We start from the raw sequence: 17,245 nt of genomic DNA, 5'->3' as shown, positions 1-17,245 counted from the left end.
ATTGAAACATCAGAATCTTTCTACCTTTCGGTTAGCACTACAAGTGCCAGCAGAGCCTGAAGGGGACACTGTATACACCCTCCAAACTCCGGATAAAGCTGCAGGATCCTGGTGATTCGGCACCAGCAGCTGGGAGACAAGTGCCACACACTACGTGTCAATACTTCAGGTACCAAACAATTGATGTCTGGCCACACATAAATAGGACTGCCTGATGTTAACCCCTTATTGTTGGAATAACCCCACTAACCTCTGCATCAACAAAAACCTGCAGTGTCCTGCTTTCACTAACCAAATTGTTTGTGGACCATACACTAACACTGCTTGATTAATATTGCATGAGTGCACTTTCATCTTTTCCATCAAAGGATATATCGGGCTTAACATCGATACCGGTTTTCATAAAATTGTCGACAAAAAGGCCAACTATGACATTTGGTTTATATATATATATATATATATATATATATATATATATATATATATATATATATATTTTTTTTTTTTTAATTAAATGAATTGTATTTTTTATTCATAAAAATAAAATTTTATTGTGTTAAACATCATCTTAACCTCTGCACAGTTTTTGAACTGTGCAAAAAAACAGCAGCAGGTGTATGATTTTTTATCAAATTGTCGGCAAAGTATTGGTTAATTAATTCTATAAACTCCACACAGACATAGGCATTCATCCACACTCACCCCACTTATCTAAGAAATAAAGACGCGTACAACTGAATGGGCTTAAAGGGGACGGCTTATTTATTTTGAGCAGGGGCGGCCTATTTGAATCTAACTAAAATTTATGTCCCTGCTCTAACTAAGGTGGCGGGCAAAGAACGGCATGCAAAATAAATAACATTGCTGGAAAATAACAAAGTAATAAAAATAACAAACTCCGGATCTAAGGGCCAATTGCCCTTAATTGCCAAGGACCGGCCACCTGCCAGCGTCCAAGACAATGGCTCAATTATGAAGCGGACTTTTCAAAAGGGGGCCAATTGCCCTTAAGGCCAGGGGGTTGACCTTCTGCTTCTGCCCCTGACCTCGCAAATAGCACTAAGGCAGAGCTCACCACTCTGCCCGAGTCATCAAAAAATTGGGCCACCTGCCCTAACTACAAATGTCCGCCAGAATTTACGCTATCCGAAGTAGATGATCGTTAAGGTCCAGATGTGGGCCCACCTGGGTCGGTGATGCCCAGATCCCGACATCAACCAGCATCTAAGTGTAAATACAGCTCTAATTTAATTACCGTTCTTTCCGCCATATCAGTTCAGCTTGAACTGACCCGCCACCAACCTAATTTCGAATACTCCCTCATCTAAACCTCTAAACTTCTCAATGCGTCTATTAAATTCTGGAAAAACAAATCCATCCCGACTAAAGAGAGATGCACCCCATCCGGCCTGTACAGGGTCTCATTTCTAAAGGATATGGCCTCGTGCCTGACGACCACTCCGCCCTCCGTTGCTATAGCCCTGCCGACTACGGAATTGATCCGCCTACGTACCAAATCAATGGCGCCCGGATTGAGTGCATCTCTCCAAACCCTTCTAGGTATAATCTCTGACCAGAAGAAACGGCAAAATCTCCATTCTCTGATCAGGTCCAGCAATAAATTCCTAATCTCAAATCGAATATTGAGACCGGAATTATGCGTGAGGTCGTTGCCCCCCAAGTGGATGATGACAAACATTGGGTAACCAAACGCCCTAACTGACTCATCCAAGAGACCCCTCAACGCGGACCACCTCATACCTCTACGCCCCAGCCAACGGATAAATCGCGTCTCAGGGAAACGTTCCGTATCCGTGGTGACCTGGGACAAGGACAACCAATAAATAAATGAATGCCCCACCATCCAAATCATATTGGTGTCCAAGCGTTGACCTGTAAGTTGAAATGATATATACCGTTAGAAAATTTGAAATAATGGCAAACATCTGGCAACATTTTAAAGGGGGGCCCGGGAGATTCCCTTAAAGGTGATTTTGCAGTTCTATATTAAATCGTTGATAACTACTAGGAATGTGATTTAGGTGATCTATTTAAGACTAATTTGATTATTGACCCACTTGAATTATGTATAATCCCTACCCGTTGTACCCTATTTTACGGGGTTGGGGGGGGGGGGTGGGTCACCCGATTTGACTTGAGGCAAAAAACACAAATCTTCCACCAGTTGGCTAGAGCCTAATTTAAGACTGGTGATAACACAAAAAATTCCTCAAGGCCCCTCAAACACTAAAGCGTGTTTGGGCGAGCGGCTACTCCTCAAATGGGCTCACTGGATTATGTCGGCCTGATGTATCGCTTAAATGCACCAGACCGCCATCTTCCGAGTGCTCGTATGTCGACCTGAGACCAACCCGCCGCAGCGGCTGCTGAAGCGGCGCCGATACGAAAAGAGTGTGTCCCAAAGTCGGCTGGAGAAAGACCCTGATGCAATATACAGCGCCTGAAAACCGACCTGAACTGGAAGTTAGTAAGTGGGGACCCGTCGATGTGCATCAGCCAGGCCCCGGGCAATTGAGGGCGCAACTCCAAGTAAGCCAGAGCCGCCGCCACCGGACAAATCCGGCGGTCGCTACTCCGACCCAAATGGACCCACTGCCCCCTACCCGCTACGTCGGTCTTTGAGCGCTGAATCTTGCACCATAAACCGTCGTGGTGCACGTCGACGTGGCCGAACAGCATAGGCGAGGGAGATGCCCTGGTTGCGGACACCAACTCGCCTACTCTGAACGCCCCATGGAACGCCATGGCAAAGGCCAACCTGAAAAGTCGAACCTCGTAATCGTTTGAGCAAATCACTCTTAGGGACCTCGAGATTCGACGCAACAGGCTGGCATCAATCGGCCGTCGCCTGTCGGGCAAAACCGGCCTGGCTCTGGCCCATCCCTTTAGCATCCTGGAAAGCAAGAAAGACTTGGTGATGTCTCTCTTCCCACCAAGACGCAAAAAGAATGATATGCCTGCCAGAGAGCGTCCAACAAAACTTCTGGACTTACCCTCCGTGTACAGGCTCCATACATAGGCATTAATAAGACGCTTATAGCTCTTACCTGTGCCACCCTGTTCCAGCAAGAACTCGCTCCAGCGCTCCCATGAGGCCAGATAAGCTCTAAATGTTGCTGGCGCTAGCGACCGCAGGGCCAGCTCCTCTACCCCTCCAGAGGCACCTGCCATAAAAAAGATGGACATTGTTCACCATACTTCTGGGCTAGCGGCACAAGTTGCCTGAATCTTCCCCATTCGAAACGGGACAATGCATCTGCTACTTCATTAAGTACGCCAGGGACGTGCTTGGCTCGCAACGTAATATTGTTCGCCAAGCACATCAACACTATCCGTGCAAGAATGCGCAAAACTGGGAGAGAGGTTGACCTTAGTTGTGTAATGGATTGGACCACCCCTAAGTTATCACACCAAAAGACAACCTCCCTGTTTCCCAATTCTGCGCCCCAGAGCTCTAAGGCGACCATTATTGGAAATATTTCCAATAATAGCATATTCTTGGTCATGCCGTCTCGTGCCCAAGATTCGGGCCAAGCCTCTGCGCACCAACGTCCCGCATAAAATGCGCCGAATCCGGAAGATCCTGCTGCATCCGTATATAATTCCAACTCCGCATTTGCAACGGCTGGAGCTTGCCATATGCATATGCCGTTGAAATTATCCAGAAACATTTCCCACACTTTCAGATCCCTCTTCATTTCTGAAGATAGACGTAGAAAATGGTGGGGTTTCCGAATCCCGACGGTCGCTCGCTGCAGCTTTCTACAAAATATTTTGCCCATGGGTATTACTCTACATGCGAAATTAAACAGGCCCAATAAAGATTAAGCCTGTCTAAGTGTTAACTTAGCAGCCGCGATGGCATAAGTTATTTCGTCATGTAACCGGTGTACTTTATCTAGTGGAAGTTTACACAGACCTCGCTCGGAATCAATTTCGATTCCGAGGTACACCAAATCAGTAGTAGGTCCCTCGGTTTTTTCCCCTGCCACGGGAACCCCGAAATCCCTAAATAACTCAAGCGCTGCTTCTAGTAAACTAAGGCACAGGTCAGAATTTGGAGGACCCACTAAAAGAAAGTCGTCCAAATAATGAGTAATGCTGTCAACTCCCGACACTTCCTGCAGGCACCACTGCAAAAATGTGCTGAAGCGCTCAAAATAAGCGCATGAAATGGAGCAACCCATGGGCAAACATTTATCTATGTAAAAGCCCCCATTTAATTTAAATCCCATGTACCGAAATGCGTTCTTATGCAAAGGTAATAGTCTAAAAGCTGACTCAACATCCAATTTGCACATGAGGGCGCCAGGACCAGCTTTTTTAATGATGCCTATAGCATCCTCAAATAAACAATAATTAACGGTGCACAATTCATCATCGATGGCGTCATTGACGGACGACCCTCTAGGACAAGAAAGATGCTGAATCAGCCTGAACTTTCCCTTAACTTTTTTGGGAACCACCCCAATAGGGGACAAAATTAGTCCCTCAACTGGTGGTGTTGCAAACGGGCCTGCCATTCGACCTAGTTTTACCTCGGCTTCAACTTTTTGTGATATTATGTCAGGGTGTTCCATGGCAGAGCGTAAGTTTCCCTTACTACCCGTACTAATTGGAGCGGAAACAGGTAATTGAAAACCCTCTGAAAATCCGGACTGCAAAAATATTGCTCCATCTCTGTCCGGATAGCGTTCCAGCCATGGTAACATCCTGACCAATACAATTGGAGTAGGGGCTCTATCCAACGACAGGTGCCGCTGGACCGCGGCTTTGTTTCGTCGTGGACTGACCCCCAACTCCCCCACCAGTTGGAGGTTTTGTGCAGTCCTTGATTGCGTGTTGACCTCCGCATCTGATACAAAGGTGCCGAAAACGACACCGGTTACCCAGGTTGCATTGCCCATTATTAAATGAGTAGCACCTACCATGGCCATGTTTCGTATTACTTCCCTTATTAATATTATTGTAAGGCCTGCTCCCATACTGCCTTACCCACCCCTTATTCTCAGGAGCCCTAATAGGTGTAGCCGATTCAGCAACTTCGCCGTATAATTCTACGTCTTTCTTACCAAAATCGTACACCTCCCGGCCATGCTGTTTCCTCCTAAACTCTTCGTCATAGACCCGCCAACCGGGACCGACGTAAGAGGTGTAGAGTTTATGAATAAGGAACTGGTATCTCACCAGGTTCACATATTCATCTGGATGTGTCTCTAAATAACAGGCGGCAAAAATTAGTATGCCCCTTACCCAGTTGTTATAAGTGCGAAATGCATCCTCGCTAGCGGGTCCTTTTTTCCTTGCGGCTAGAAGGGCCCGCCTATCCTTGCTTGTTAAAGCAAAGATATCTACATAGCGCCCCTTTCTGATCCTATCTCTAGCCCTAGGACGCAAACCCCGCTTAACAGCGGTGTTCGCGCTCTGCACTGCATCAGACTCAACCGATACATTGGAGGACCCGGAGCTATGGGACCTATATTCCCTACGCCTCTTCCGCCTTCGTCTCCTCACGACGCCGTCCGAAGATGACTTATCCTCGGAAGACGTCGATGCTAATGAGGAATCAGAGGTTTCATCTCTGCGCCGTCTCTTACGAGACTTTGCAGATCTTTTCCGCTTAGCTTTCTTCTCTACCGATGAATCCTCTGACCCCCCACTGCTGGACCCTGTATTATCTTCCCCAGTCCAGTCAGGATCATTTGTGGACTCACCAGTATCAGACGATGCTGCCCTCCTTCTTCTACGATCACTTCCTCCTCGGCTTGAAGAATGTCCTTCCATGGTTCGCTCGGCGGAATCCTGACCTGTCAATAGAGGTTCGTTAACAACCCCCATCACGGTTGGGACATTCGGCGATACCCTTTCAGCAGAGGAAATAACATTGTCCCCTCGTGCCGCAGCAATAGTTGGAGCTATTGCTTTGGCTATGAGGTCAGATACTGACTCCAAAGTTGCCGGAGGGTCAGTTTTTCCCTGCCCACCTGTTCCAGTGGTTAACAGAGGAGCCACTGCCGACACCACCGCTGCGCATATAGATGTAAGCGCCGATGTCCCTAATGACACGGTGTCACCTTCCGTGTTTCTCCCGGCAACCGCGTCCGCATATGAGCGACCCGGTTGCGTTCTGGCGCTTTGTGGCGCCATATTGTTCTCCCTTGCCTTCTCTGCGACCAACCTTCTCCTCGCTGTCCGTCTAGATCTGGCGTTAGATTTTCTAACTTCCTCGACCGGATTCATTCCTGCATCACTTTGCAAGTCCCTTTCACTAACCCCGCCTTCTTCGTTTGAACCGGCCAATGGGGCTTGCTCTTGCGTACCGGATTCACTGCTCAGCGAATCCACTTCGTCTGACTCGCCGCATGAGGATAAGGATTCATCCGAATCCTTGCTATTATCCTGCCATGTAGCTACGGCAGACTTAAACATTTCGAATTCGGCATGAGTTAACTTATGTCTCATGTCCTCAATAAATTTCCCCCTGGGGTTGCTATTACTATTACTGCCACCAGATGGCGCTGCTGCTGCATTGCCATTTCTTCCTTTTTTATGGGACCTCCTGCAATTTTCCCTTCCTCCAGCAGAGGGCGCTCCAGGCACAGAAGTGCCTGCAACACCCTCCTCACAGTGGTAAGCATCACCCTTGCGGCCATTTTTATTCTTGCCTCTGTCTAACCCCCTAGCTACCTTGTTTCTAGGTACTGCTTTACCTTTATTCTGAAGTGGGCGCGCAGCGGTCCTTTGACCGCTGCGCTGTGCCCCTTCTTTTACACCAGCCCTCCCTGCATCTACTGCGGCAGCGACAGGCCTAGCGCCTGTGCTCCGCTTATTAATCGTGCTGGCTGCTGCGTCTGGGGAGAAGGACGCCGGCACTGACGCCGGCGTCCCCGCCGCTCTCCCCCTTTTTCTTGCCCTCAACTGATTGCTGGCCGCTCGGCGCCCAGCCCCAGCCGCCTCCCCCGCTGCGGCGGATGCTTCAGGCCTAGCGCCTGAGCTCCGCCGCGTGACGCGGCGAGGCCTAGCGGGGACCGGCGCCGGCTCACAGTGGGGACGGGCGCCGCCATCTGATCGCCCCCTCACCCTTGATTGACGCGGGCGGGCTGCCGGAGGGATTCCTGAGCCTCCGGCAGCACCGCCACGCCGCCCTGACCTGCCCGTCAGACCTATGTTAACTGCCGGAGCGGGCGGTTCGGCCTGCGCTCCGGCAGTCCTGCGACGAGGAGAGGGGGATAGCCCCCGCTCGTCACCCCTGCAAGGAGGCTTGGCTCTGGCCCTGTAGGAGCCTGGAGCTTCGCCTAGCGCGGCATATCTGGCGGGAGCCCCCGCAGCGCGCTTAGGCCTAGCAGGCATTCTCACAGGGCTTGAGGCTAGTTTAAGGGGGGTATAGAAAAGGGGTATAGATATTGTAGGATATAGATTAAAGTAATAGGATTATAGCTTAGCAGTAAGAGAGAGAGAAATAGGGTGAGAAAGAAGAGCGATAGGGAGAGAAAATTATATAGAAATAACAAATCTCTACACAGGCTAACAATTGTCTGTACTTAACAGTCCCAACGTTTCCTGAAGCAAGAGGCAGAATCTTCTGGAACCAAGAACATCACCCCATCAATCTCCACCTCTGACCTCCACCAGCCTATCCTGAACCGTCATTCAAATCAGCCAACCCGTCAATCAAGACAAGCCGAACCCTCAAGCCCAGATCAAGTGTGTGAGCTAAGGATTCCTGCCAATAGCCAGGTGAGTTTATGCTGTTTTCAGCCAGACAAGCTGGCTTCTACAGTCTTCTGATATATTTTTATTTTTTTTCTCGGTCTTCTGAACTAGAATAAGGCTCAATATAACTGGACACATCTGTACTGGTCACTATTGAAGGTAACACCAGTGTTCACCTTTTTTACCCCGTTGCTGTACAAACACACCTATATATCTGTGGGAATAAAAGTTCTAATTGATGGCACAGTAGTGGAAAATCTGGACTGCCAATACTAAACCAAGGCAAAAGGGAAGTTCTCACCCAGGACGGGATGTTTTAAACATTTAATAATGGATGTGATACATCCTGACACTTATTGGGTACATACTGGCTTTAATAACACCAATATGTACCTAGAAAATTGCAAAGGACAGCTCCACCTATAAGAGGATACAAGAATGTCTAGGTTTTAGTGCAGAATGAGGAACATGCCACAGGGCACACTGGGAGGGATCCGATTTGGATTGCTCTCGGGAAAGTTGAAACAAAACATTTGGTGGGTATTGCCCACTGCAGGGCCACAACTAGAGAGGGCTATAGGGCACATGACCTGGGTACCAGATTTAAGGGGGTGCCAAAATGTTTGGAGAAGTGTCAGCCCTTCTCGTATTCCAAGCCTACTCAGAATCACATATTATGGCTATAACACAAGAGTGGATTTACCCACTGTAGCACTCTTTGCATGCCAGGGTTCCGGGACACTGACACCACATGCAAAATTACTTTTCCTGTAAATTATAACCATGAACATGATTTGTCATTTGGAATCCAGCAATAAAGTGCAAAGTGAAATCTGGATAACTTTTCCCCATATCATCTTTATGTTTTCTTCACCTTTCATCCATACTGTCATAGCCAATAAGAGTGTTTTGTCAAATTCTTACTATTTATGCGAATCACATTTTTAACAATGTATTTTATGAACTTACTGATTTATATTTAATTCAGACGGGAAAATCCTGGGGCATTAAACATAATTATTTTTTTTAAATATATGCATAAATATATAAGAGAAATATCTTATATGATGTACCTTTGTACAGACGTACAGCTAATATTTAAAAATGTATTAAAATGAAAGTAATTTGAGCGTTTTTCTCTTTGATACAGTTTTTCTCTAGGACTATTGCATAAAATAATGTAATTCATTATGGAACAGTCAAATTTAAATATTAAAATACCATCAAATGGATATTCACCAAGTAATATTGAATGTTATAATTGTTGGTCCGCAAAAAAATACGATATTGAACACAATAGCAATTTCTTTATATAGGAGTAATCTATACAATTTTTCCTAATTTATTCACTAATTAATGCATATGAACAATATAGAGGGAGTGGCTCACATGATGGGGGGGATGTTTCTGAGTACATACAGTCATAGGCATGCGCACATTGAGTGTTAGGGGTGCACAGGCACCCCCTAATGCTGATCACACCCTTATGATCACCTCCCTGTAGCTAGAAATACCTTTCACTAAAGACCTTTGCTTTTTAGAACTGTATTCCATTAAAAGAAGCGCCAATCAATTATGTGTGTTTTGCATTGTTACTTGTACTAGACCATTGTGATATCACTACATACCTGTGTCATCCACATATGTTATTAACTTTATTTACATTAGAGATGTGCAGGTTCTGATTTACTCTGATTTCAAAGCATAATCTTATTGGCTATCCCAAATCACATAACAGTTGTTGACAGTTGATAGCTAATAAGATCCTGCTTTGAAATCAGAGTAAATCAAAGCCTGCACATCTCTAATTTACATGCACTGTTACACAGAGTAAATAGAAAATTGAAACTGAAAAAGGCAGGAGATTATGGTGTGGCTGAGAGACATTTTGTATTGTAACGAGTACCACTAGATGATGGTAGACACGCCTGATTGGTGTTAGACACACCCAATGGGTGGTGATAAACATGCCCAATAGGTGATGCCAGACACACCCCTTTGATGGTGCACCCCTAATATAATGTGCTGCGCACACCTATGCATACAGTATAAACCACCGTGACTTAACACAACAGGATCTCTTTTCCTTTGTGGAGTAAAGACGTGATTCACATTTGTCATTTTGGCTCCACCACTTCCCATATAGCCACAAACCAAGGGGTCTAGCCTAATGATGCATTTTAATGTAGTTAATTATTTTTTGATAAGGGGATAATATTTTTGGCAGTGTTTCATAGTGCACATTCACATGCTATGTATTATATGGTGGTCCTTCAAATACATTGTGTTATATGGCAGTCAGTGCTCTCTGTATTGCTGTATATGGCAGTCAATGCTCTCTGGCATTATATAACAATCATTCACATGCTATATATTCACATGTAGAAGGGACATTATAGTTTCTAACAGCCTACTGTTGTCAATACAACTAGTTTGTATAATGTTCCATCAATGTACGGTATTGCAGAACCTTTATAATTATTATTATATATTATGTCACTAATGATTACACATGATGGGCCAGATGTACTAGCGCCTGAGTTTGGAGACCATTTTGTTTAAAAGGCAAACCCATGCCTTGTATATGATTGCCCCTTTAAAAAAATGTCTGAGATCGGCCAGGAACCCGCCAGTATCCCGCACAGCTACCTAACTCGGGCGCTATTACATCTGGAGGAGAAAGAAGAGGGTAGAAGAAATAAGAAGAAAAAAAAGCAGAAAGAGAAGATAAATAATTGTATTTATATATTGTTCTTTCTCCAGTAGGACTCATGGTAATATGATTTTTTTTTTTTAATTTAAAATGTGAAATCAACACTGTGAACCTACATAGGTAATCTAATTAGTTTCAAGTTATGCTTTATTTTCTGCATTCTAGATTCAGATTTGCCAAACTCTAAATAAACTTGTTGCAATTTGACAACTCATTATTTTCCAGTGAAAAATAAATAAATATTTTGAACTTCTCACTTGCTGTTCTTCCTATTTTCTTATATGAATCTGGAGAAATCTGTATATTTGTTATAAAGTATCAGAAAAGTGAAAACAACAGGTACAGTTTCTATATAATATGCTAGACTCAATTTACTAGCAGCCCTTTGTAGCTACTGGAGTGCATTTGACCCATCACATCACACCATCACCACCTTTTTATTTTATGTATTCAGTCTTGGTTGCTGTTTTTAAAAAAGGGTTGCATTTTTGTTGAAGTGATGCTGAAGACTGTCTGTCCTACTTAACATATAAACTTAACAGGACATCCTCTTCTTCTTTTTCTTCCTCCTTTTCTTCTAAATACTCTTCTTGTTATATTCTGTCTGTACTTATTTGTTAGTTGGGCGCCCACTATAGTTAGTACACTCATACCCCCACTATCCATGTCTGCATGGAGTTGATTTTATGGTACTTCTTTACTTTCACGGCGCCAGCATGGCGCCGCGCGTCAGAGTCCCCTTGCGGGGCTCGCTTCGCTCGCCCACGCTGCGGGCTCGGTGGCTCGCTACGCTCGCCACGCTAATTAAAATCAACTCCATGCCAACATGGATAGTGGGGGTATGAACTATCCATGTTGGCATGGCGTTAACCCCGTTTATTTAACTTAATTAGTGGCGAGCGTAACCCGGAAGTACGCGCGGCGCCATGCTGGCGCCGTGAAAGTAAAGAAGTACCGATTTTATATAGTGTGGCGAGCGCAGCAAGCCACTGAGCCCGAAGCGTGGCGAGTGGACGCGGAAAACTAAGCAAATAGCTTAGTGGGCGCCCAACTAACATATAAGTACCCTTCTGTCTAATCTTTACCTTTATTTCCATAGAACGATACAGTATTCAGTGAAAGAAGAGAAGGTATAAGAAAGTTTGTCTAGTCAGAGAAGGGAGATGTTGAATGAGAGGTGGTGGTCAGAGACATAGAGGGGGGAGTTGTGATGTTGGAGACTGTAAATAGTTGAAAGAAAATTCAGTCAAGGACATGGCCAGTGGTATGAGATAGAAGCATGTTTAGAGATATATTGCCTACACATTTAAATAGGGTTCATTGCATCTAAAAAGTTATATTAAAAGTAGACTGTACTGTAACAATCATTATGGTATTTTGGTCATTTAACCTTACAGTACCTACAAATTTATTTTGTAATTTTACAGAATGTTGATACCCACGAAATCTGGTTTGACACAAGTTTTTTAGACAGTAGAGTACGAAAGAAGATTCTCTAGTGACAGGCATTTATACTTTCAATGGTGGCCCACCTCTTCCTCTGGTAACCAGGCTCCAGAATATGCACTTGAATTATGTTCCCTTATGAGGCACTGGACTATGGTGTATTTTCCATGGGAATTGTTATTAATGTGATACTACATATATTTATTACAGGGCTCAGACCATGCAAAATCGAATGGTTATCCAAGCCTCTGTGGTGGCTATTCACACCATTCTGAAGACTCACCACACCCCTAAACATAGGCCCCCACCACTGACTTCAAATAGTGGTCATGCCCTAGCCCAACATTCCCTCCAAATATATCCACAGTTTAGAAAATAAGAGATAATTAGTAATTGGTCGTCAGTCACTGAGCTTTTCCATTATTTTGTTATTTGAAGAGTGCAACAGTAAAAGCAAGGAAGATTTCTGTCATAACCTATGTATTTCTCATACACAAACAGGAAATAGAGACTGTTCATTTTGCCACTCAATGACTAATCGCTCTGCACATTCCTTTGTCAATATTTCGGAGTGGTAGCAATTGGCAGTTTAGAGAGGAATTTTAAAGGAAATAATGACTTGGATAAAGGCTTTCCCTGCTGCACTTTAGGGGGGGAATTAAGTTGTTACCCACAGTGGCATGGGTTGTTTTGTCTTAAATTCCAATTCAACGTGTCTCTAGATGTGTTATCAAGCTGCTTCTGGGTGAGCACTGAATGTGGGCAGATTGTACAGTGGGCAGGAAATTTGAGAGATTCAACAGTGGGAAGAAAATGTAAAACCTCCCATAGAACTAGGGTTTCCCACAGCCACAGGGTTGTGGTGATCTCTATATTAATCGCTGTGTCTTTTTTTTCATGCACACCCCCAGAGCAGGGGTGTGTCTATTATCTGCTAACAATCATTATTCTTAGGAAAAATCATCAGGGCTTCCTCTTTATAATGCTGGCCACACATCAGACCAACTTTCCTCCAACCATCCAACTAGTTGGTTGGTTGGACTGAAAATCTGGTACTGTATGGAGGCAAATGCCAATAAGCAATTTGCTCACAAATTCAGGAGAATGGACAAAAACATTCAGTGAAATTGTTTAAATCAAATAGGTCCAACTACAGTACATTGTCTGAGTTTCAGTTGTTGTCCATTTTCAGATTTGGGAAACAAATGACTTAATTACAAATTACATTTGCTCCCATCCAGTACCAGGTTTTTATTCCATCCAACCAACTAGTTGGATGGTTGGAGAAAAGTTGGTCTGATGTGTGGCCAGCATAAGGGACTGAACCCTGTGTGCATTTATTGGATACCTCCGGTATAATGAGAGCCTTACTTGTAGTAATCCAAAATTGGGCACAAGTTTTTTGAGGTAACAACCAATCAAATTCTCCCCCTTGGAATCCAGTCTATTTGGCATGACTAATACTCATTTCAATCTCTGCGCAAAGCAACCAATCATTTTCTGGCTAGAATTTGAAATGGCCATTAGATGCTGATTGGACACTTTAAGGACAGATGGCAGCTCCCTAATTTTGCTTTGGGGGGAGGGCGACAATACAGTGTTCTGCCTATCTTGAACGTCCCAAAAATTGTTACAATAATTCAAAGAGAATTTTACAAAAAAACATGTTACATTTTTATCAGTATTTAGCTTAGGGAAATTTTTCATTCAAACATCCCTGCAAGTCATCACTCACATCATGTTTTACATAGTTTCATTTACATGCCAAATTGTATTGTGATACTTTTCACACTCAGCTGTGGAAGGTATATTTTACAATGTGTCACAGAGCATTTATAAAAATCATACAACTGGCCCTAGGGGGTGTTGTTGCATCTCTCTAAATTAAACCCCATCTGTCCTGTGTTCTCAGAAAGAAATTCATTCCAGGTCTGAACACTTTGCAACAGACGCAGAGAATCCATAAAATATATATGAGAAACAGATTATGTTGCTGTGCAAAGCATTGATCTGCTCTCTCTTTTCTGACCAGTAGATCTGCATTCTGTTACACAAATGTCTATAAATCAACTAACTGGGCAGCCAGGGTTAGGGAGTAGTCCATTGATGCCTGTACTGCACAGTATTTGCTGCAGACAATAGTTCAGATGTCAATATCACCTACTGTATATAATAATCTGTTTCCTTTTTCTATAATACAAGGGAAACAATTTAACAAGGAAAACTGCATTGAAAAATGCTGCCGTTAGCAAACATATGGTTTACTCCTAGAAACAGGGCCACAACTAATTGAGTTGTGATGTTGTTCTGTTTTGTGTCTTTTTATTTTTCTGGTTAGGGCGCCAAATTGCTCTCTTATCCCAGGTGACAAAAATCATAGTTTTGGCCCTGCTACAAACATGGGGCCAAACACAGTGATGGATTTTTTTCCAGTTGAGCTAATATCTGCACTTGCCGCTGCATTGCACTGCATATGTGCCATGTGAGACTTGTGATGGCGGTCACAGACAAAATATATTTGCATAATGATTGACAGTAATGGACCTTTTGTGGGAGGAAATAGGAAGCGGTGGCAAAGTTGCAGGTGTGCCGTGTTTGGGCATGCTGCACTGCGATCATATAAGCATATGAATAATGTTTACATGGTCGGGCTTGCATCATGTTGTATAAAACTCTCTCATGCCTTCTTATAGCCCAATCTCCTGATTATGCACAATGCATCCATATTTCCCTGCAGCATTCACAGCAGCAATATACACTGGATAAGTGACTTTTATATGGGTAATTACCCCTCAAGGTGGTAACCGTATCACTTTTTTGTGAATCACTTATTGGTGTACTAATTTGCTGACAAACACCACTAGCGCTTAGAGCCATATTCCTTTTTTTGCAATTCACAGTGCCTGACAGTGCCCCATAGTACCTAGAGAAAACTATGATACCCAGTCAAGCACACACTGCCTATATTGGGGCCGATTCAGATCTTTTCACACACGTCCGAATTTGTCTGCTGTCCGAAGGTTTGTGTACTGCGCATGCATTTTGTCTGTAATGCGAATGTGCTCAGATAGGCTGAGAGCACCTTCACGAAAATGTTCTATTTGCAAGGCGATAGCAACCTGATTGGCAGGGGGTGAGTGTGTAGGGGTGGAGCCCTGGTGTTTCATAGGCATGCTCGCAAAAACGGTGTGTGCGTCCAAGGAAAAACTCGTAGTGTCTGGCCAAACACAGGAGTGTTTTTGCCTGATAGGGGCGGGCACATGAAATCGGCGCCAGCCCAGAAATGGCTGATTTGCATGGAGCTGCCGAGTGAGTCCTAGGCTACGTGGCCATGGCGAGCGCCAGGAAATAGAGGAAAAATAATTCAATGCTAAGTAAAAATCAAATGATTTTTCACGTACACGTTTACATCTGTTCGAAGTCCTGCAAACCCCTTCATAAAGTAGGATTTCACAGGTCAGGAGGTAGCAGTTACCTGCTCGCTGGTCTCCGAACACTAACAGCCCATTGAGCAGGTCCCATCACTCATAAACTTGTCTGTAAGTAAAGTAGCTTGTGTGGTATTCCATGTGCAGAAAAGTGTTGGTTCCTTTTGTTGAGGACTGAGATATTTGTCAATTTGGGAAGATGGACGATCCTGAACCAACCAGAATATGAATCCATTAACACTACTGTAGTTGCTCTTTTTTTGCCTTCTTGAACTTGAGCCATGCATCCACAATGGCGTCATTGAAAATCTGCAGATCTATGCATCGCAGACCTTCTGCCAATGACATACCTCTGACCAAATTGAAAATGCTCTGTGTGCAAATCGCTACAGGAATCTGAAGAACTGCAAATCAGTGACTGCATAAGAACTTCCTGTAAAACAAACCTGATAAAAGATGATGGCCAATGCATATTTCCCAACTTTTCCCCCACAGCGTAGCTGTTCCCTAAGGGGGTGTGCCTTGGGTGGATAGGCGTGGTCTCCAGAGAAGGGAAGTGGTCGAGCACCACAACCCCCATTGTCATCACTTTGGGAACTGCCCAGCACATCCCAAACAGCTGGGTAGCCCCGGCACCCCTCTCTGCACTACTAGATGCTATGCCCATGCGCATAGCATCCATCCAGTTATCACCAGCTGCTCTGCAGAGCAGTAGAGATCACTGGCTCCCTGCGGGTGGGACAGTGACCAATTATTGGGACAGTCCCACTGTAATTGGGACAGTTGGGAGATTTACCAACGGCCTATATATATATATTATATTTTAAAATCACTGAGAGTATTCTAGTAGACATACATACAATAGGCATTTTTAGAACAAATATACATTGGCATATTTATAATAGGAGCAGAATGTGTAGTGCAATTGGCTCCTGGGTCCATGGGGCTCACACTTCGCACCTTGCGCCAATAGATGCCTGGGGCCAAATGTAATAGGGTGAGAGTTTAAGTAAGTGAAAGATTTTGGGAGAGTTTTCCCATGTTTTTTTTAAAGCAGCAATCAATTACACTGCAAAACCAGGTTGATTTTGCCATGTAATTGATTGCTGCTTTAAAAAACATGGGAAAACTCTCCCCAAATCTCTCACTTTTTTAAACGCTCACCCTATTACATTTGGCCCCTGTAGCGTGTTCAAATTGCTCTTGGCTTGCTGTCCTTCCATACTATTGCTTGGATCACAAATGTTTTGAATTTTCACTGCATAGTTATTAGTACAAATCATCAAAAATAAGTCCATGAGACTCTTATTAACCCTTTGCGTGTCAACTCTGTGAGAGATGTGCAAAATATCGGCTAAAAATGCGTCACTCACATTTGTCATATAACTTCAAATAAAAAATGTTGTGTAAAAAAAAAGGGTACTTGTTTCCTAGCACAGCCACACCGATTTACATCGGGGTGGTCGTGTCGGAAAAATCGGGTCGATCGCATCGCATGCGATTTGGTCGCATGCGATGCGATCGACGCGACCGACCGATTTTGGACCCGATTTTTTTTTTTGAATGAAATGTAAATCGGGTCCCTGGGACCCGATTTTACATTGGATTCAATGTAAAATATTCCCAACCCCCCCAAATGTCACGGCGTACACCCCACCCCACGATAGACGCCAACCCGAAGCGTGGCGAGCGCAGCGAGCCCGCGAGGGGCGTCGGTGCGCGTCCTCCGACCTTTTCATTCCCCTACTATCCACGTCGGCGTGGAGTTGAGAATAGAATAGTGTGGCGAGCGCAGCGAGCCGCCGAGCCCGAAGCGTGGCGAGCGGACGCGGATACCTTCACAGGTAAACGCGTCCCTTCGCGGACTTCACAGGTGTCCGCGTCGCCACGGACACCTGTGAAGCCCGCGAGGGGACGCGTATAA

Source organism: Crinia signifera, chromosome 9 (assembly GCF_055691185.1).
Source record: "Crinia signifera chromosome 9, ASM5569118v1, whole genome shotgun sequence".
Lineage (NCBI taxonomy): Eukaryota > Metazoa > Chordata > Amphibia > Anura > Myobatrachidae > Crinia > Crinia signifera.
The sequence above is the reverse complement of the archived record's forward strand: the minus strand, read 5'-3'. Positions refer to the sequence as shown.